The following is a 6,024-nucleotide window of genomic DNA, read 5'->3' on the forward strand; positions in this document are numbered from 1 at the left end:
GTCAACATGGTTTTGCGCATGCGTCTCTCTCGTCCTCGCTTCGGTGAAGTGTCTCATGCCGCTTTCACCGGAAGCGAGGACGAGAGACGCATACGCAAAACCAAAATGACGTTCTCTCTCTAATAACTTCTCCGCCGGTGACTTCCAATCAAGGGACGCGACTCTTCCGCTAACCTCATTCCCTATATAAAAGCTGAAGTTTAACCTTCTAGCCAACGGCTGTTGTAAACTTGAACTAACGAACTCTGTTATAAAAGACAATGAGTTTGGGAGTATTTCCATTACAACTATGAGATTATGACCATTAGGGGTATCAGGCTGAAGGAGACTCCTCGTGCCGTTCACTCCCCGTATTTCCTAATAACCTAAGAGAATTTACCTGAAAAATGTAATGAGGGCCGGCTGCTGGCTGTTTATATATATATATATATATATATATATATATATATATATATATATATATATATATATATTATAAAACAAAAACCATGAAATAATAGTGCTCAACTTTAGTATAAAAGGAGCTATTTATAATCATTTGAAAGATAATTAAGATAGTTTGACTTCTACAACGTTGTTATCGAGCGTTGCTCTCATCAGGATGTGGAAGTGAAAGTAGATTGTTCCTGATGAGAGCAACGCTCGATAACAACGTTGTAGAAGTCAAACTATCTTAATTATCTTTCAAATGTATATATATATATATATATATATATATATATATATATATATATATAATATGAATGGATTCACTCACTTATATGGCCGAAACACATGTTTCTGTGGCTTCTATCCACGTCTTCAGTCGGCATAGTATATCCGGACATAGAATGCCGACTGAAGACGTGGATAGAAGCCACAGAAACATGTGTTTCGGCCATATAAGTGAGCGAATCCATTCATATTTTATATTAGCTCTAACCAAAGTTATCGAGCATTCTCGTACCTACAAGTACCCACCAACACTTATATATATATATATTATATATATATATATAAAGGCGTCATGAATCGAAAACATAATCTCTCACCGTACTCAGGTGTAAAATGAGTACCTGGTCGGAAACTGTGATGTCTGTCTTGGAGAAAAATTTTATGTCGCCCAACAGGCATCATGTCTCGTCTTTCATGTTGCGATAAGCTTAGGAGCCCTTTTAAAGTGCCTGGAACACACTTAATGGATTTGCGCTTTGTCAGTGTTCTTGTGGGTTTATTCTTTTAGAATGTGTGTATAATATTGTGTGTTGGGGTGGGGTGTGTTGGGGTGGGGGTGAGGCATGTGTGGTTTGAAGTTTAAAGAGTTGTACTCACGTTATTGGTATTTACAATGTACCTAAGTTACAGAGGTCCATTTGTCAGCCTTCCTCTAAAGCAAATTTTTATATCACCCAATCACTGAAGTTGTCCGGAGATCCTTTCAAAACTTAGTTTTGGGAATGAGATTAGCGGAAGAGTAGCGTCCCTTGATTGGACGTCACCCATAGTCTGTGACGTCACTGGCGGAAAAGTTATTAGAGAGAGAACGTCGTGTTGGTTGTGCGCATGCGTCTTCTCGTCCTCGCTTCCGGTGAAAGCGGCTTGAGACTCTTCAAAACCAAATTGACGTTCTCTCTGTAAGGTGACGTCCAATCAAGGGACGCTACTCTTCCGCTAATCTCATTCCCTATTGGTATGGATTGTGGTACACGTCAGTGCATTGAGATTTGTGAATATCATTTTTTTTAAAAAAGAGCAACATGACAACAGCAATAAGATAGTCAAATAAAATTTCTTGTTTCTCCTTTATCAACAAACAGGACGAATGAAACACTACAGATGATGATGAATGAGATAATGTGGTAGTAGCGTTGTTAAGATGAATAAACAAAACATTCAATGTTATCTATTTCTTCGAGCTTCAAGCAGCAACATTTACTTTACCCCTGGGTGGGGTTCCTGACCTCCTATAGTGGGCAGGGAGGTACATACTGAGTCTTCTATCCCCTTATATCTGTTTTCCAACATGCTTTCTGTCCTTGTCTTGGAATGAGATTACTTGGTTTTGTTATGGCCCTGGCCGGAGTCCTAGCTCGGAGGGAAACAGTCAAATGCATAGTTATTGTTTTGGGAGATGATATTTTTTTCCTTGTAAATCATCTCTCTGTTATGTATTATTATATTTGTTATTTTCAATGTATAATGAAAGCATTTGAGTGTATTCCTCTTTGTTGGATTTTGTGCTTGTGTCCGAATGAGACTTATAGGTGATCTCAAACTAAGTACATTGATGGTATGCTCTTGGATTCTACATCTGATCTATATTTGTTCCCAGTTCCCCTTTGTCTTACTTTTCTTGGGTGCTTTAATTGTATTTCTAGAACTTTTTACTATCCCATTTTCTTCCTTTTTACTGGCGCTGATATAACCTAAACGTGTTGCAAGCGCCGTTAAAACATTAAAAACAAAAACAAACATTTACTTTTCCTTGTATACTACATGACAATAATAGAATGCAAATAGAATTGGAAGAAATTCTTGGTGAATAAATATTCAGTTTATATTATGCAATAGACCAATAGAAATGAGGAGTTTGTCATTGAATGTTGTAACACATTTCAGAAGCAATCTAAAATATGTTTTGTAAATCAACTAGGCATTTTCAAAGAAGTAATAGTGAAATATGAATGAATATATATATATATATATATATATATATATATATATATATATATATATATATATATATATATATATATATATATATATATATATAACAGCTTCAAAATTGAATAAAATACCAAATACGGAACATTTTAAAAGGGTTTTGTACTGGAAACGTTCCGTGTTTGGTATTTTTATATCATTTTTTAAACTCTCTCCTTACCAACATTTTCAGAACTTTTCCCAAAACTTCACAATCACACAACACAACAAAAACAGATTTATCTTACCAAAACAGAAAATCAACTAGTACATTCTATACATAATATTAGTGTTCAGCAAAATGAGATCTACAACACGGTGCCACGTTTTTATAACTATAACAAAATAGTTTTTATCAATTTATTGATGTACAAAATAATAAAATTGTTGATTGCATGTTGATTGTTGATTTTTCTATTGTCGGTAAGGAGAAGGTTAACCCTTTCTTTACCACCCATAGGAAAATCGTCACGTCCGTTACGATGCAACCTAGAATTGTCTCATTTTAATTTCTCTTGTACATCACAAATGTATAGAAATGCATTGATGACAGCTATAAATAGTAAACACTGTGTTGTAGACATCATTTTGCTGAACAACATTCTTTATAGAAGGCACTTGTTACTTTTTTTGTTTGATTAGGAATTGTCTATTTTGTGTCGGGTGGGTGTGAATTTTCGGGGAAAATTCTAAAAATAGCTGGTAAGGAGAGGGTTAAAAGTTGTTATATTCATTTTTTGTTTTATTACTTTTTACAGCCACAGCTTCGAGCTTCTTTGTAACATTTTCAGAGAAGGTAACAATTTTGTTTGACCCCTGTATTATTAGGAAGAAAGGTCAATATATCCAGTCCTTTTCATACGAATATATTCCAATCTGGTGTTGATCGTGTAGTATAGATAAATCGAAGATGAAGTCACTCAGGTCTTTGTTATTTTTTTTTGCCATCCGCGTTTATGAGTAATGCTCATTGAACTGTATTAACCCAACTATAAACGTTCATGGATACACACAGTTTTGTGTGTTGGTCATTTATACTTCCGGATGGCAATGTTATGAGCTTCTTAGCCAAGCGCATACTATCTATACAAGTAAACCTTTTTGTTGTTGCTGTTGTTGTTGTTGTTGTTGTTGTAATTTAATGTGTATGAAAATGCTGATTAGTGCTTACAAGAATGCTTTGGTGAAAGAGTTGTATTCATATGAACACGAACTCGCTCATTGGCGGGTCTTTGTTGTTTTATTAAAAAATGATTATTATTTATTATTATTATTATTATTATTATTATTATTATTATTATTATTATTATTATTATTATTATTATTATTATTATTATTGTTATTGTTATTGTTATTATTATTATTATTGTTATTATTATTATTATTAGTATTATTATTATTATTATTATTATTCTTATTATTATTATTATTATTATTATTATTATTATTATTATTATTATTATTATTATTATTTTTAATATTAATATTGTTAATCTGGGTGGGGTTCCTGACCTCCCATAGTGGGCAGGGGGGTACATACTGTGTCTTCTATCACCTTATAACTGTTTTTCAACATGCTTTCTGTCTTTGTCTTGGAATGAGATTACTTGGTTTTGTCCTGGCCCTGGCCGGAGTCCTAGCTCGGAGGGAAACAGTCAAATGCATAGTTATTGTTTTGGGAGATGATGTTTTTTCATTGTAAATCATCTCTCTGTTATGTATTATTATAATTGTTATTTTCAATGTATAATGTAAGCATTTGAGTGTATTCCTCTTTGTTGGATTTTGTGCTTGTGTCCGGATGAGACTTATAGGTGATCTCAAACTAAGTACATTGGTGGTATGCTCTTGGAATCTACATCTGATCCCTATTTGTTCCTAGTTCCCCTACGTCTTACTTTTTCTTGGGTGCTTTAATTGTAATTCTATAACTTTTTACTATCCTATTTTCTTCCTTTTTACTGGCGCTGATATAACTGAAATGTGTTGGAAGCGCCGTAAAACCCTTAAAAACATAAAACATTATTATTATTATCATTATAATTATTGTTATATTATTATTATTATTATTTTTATTTATTTTTTAATATTTTAAAAAAGTCATCCTCCCATTTGTAGATGATCCAATTCTTCACCTGTCAATGCCTTATAAATCCTACGATACCAGATCATTGTATATATCATATCGCTATTTATAATTTATTGTCACTTTCATATTGAAATAAAGCTTCGAATAAAGATTCATAAATTCTATATCATGGTTTGATTACTTCATTATTGACTTCCTTGTCTGTAAATCGTGCAAATAGGGAATGAGATTAGCGGAAGAGTAGCGTCCCTTGATTGGACGTCACCGGCGGAAAAGTTATTAGAGAGAGAACGCCATGTTGGTTGTGCCCATGCGTCTCTCGTCCTCGCTTCCGGTGAAAGCGGCATGAGACACTTCGCCGAAAGCGAGGACGAAAGAGACGCATGCGCAAAACCATTTTGACGTTCTCTCTGTAAGGTGGCATCCAATCAAGGGACGCTACTCTTCCGCTAATCTCATTCCTTATACTAACGAAAGAGTGAAAATGGAGAGGCTTCGCATAGGAACGATACAGACAATGGACTGCGATGGGGGTTCGAACCCTCGACCCTACTGGTACAACAACTCCGCCTGGCCGGGGAGAACGTGACTCTACCGTATGAGCTATCCACGATCCCAAAAAAGATCGTCTCTAACCCTAGTCATTATTTATTAGAGCCCTCTCTTCCTGACTTCTTGAGTCACCGGTTCAACACACACAACCGAGAAATTTTTATTCTCTATTGTCTTCTGGCACTTTCCTACTCACTTCATCTCTTATTATCAACAAAAGTGCCTGCTCCAATCACTTTTCTAAATTAAAAATTCCCCAAAATACCGGCGCATACTCAATGTCAATATTGTTTCTATGTTATATGTTTGTATTGAGAATATTGGCTATTAAGCTTAAATGCTGGCCAACCAACTTCGCGGAGATTGTGTGTGTTGTCATGATCCGTCTTAAATGTTAAGAGTTGCAGTTGACCAGAGACCCCGTGTAAAACGCTTTGAGCACGTTTAGTGGATATTGTGCTATATAAAAGCTCAATTTAGAATCCCACTTCATTAAGAGGAATACACTTAAATACTTACAAATCATATCTTCAAAATAGAAAAATATACAAGTAGGTAAAAGAGAGATGATTTACAAGTATAGAGAACTTCATCTCTCAAAGTACGATAATACAATTGACTGTTTCCCTCCCAGCCAAAGACTACGGCAGGGCCACGATAAAACCAAGTAATCTCATTCGAAGACACGGAAAGACAGCAAC

This window comes from Berghia stephanieae, chromosome 11 (assembly GCF_034508935.2).
Source record: "Berghia stephanieae isolate SIO BIC M18660-M18661 chromosome 11, UCSD_Bste_1.3, whole genome shotgun sequence".
Taxonomy (NCBI): Eukaryota; Metazoa; Mollusca; class Gastropoda; order Nudibranchia; family Aeolidiidae; genus Berghia; species Berghia stephanieae.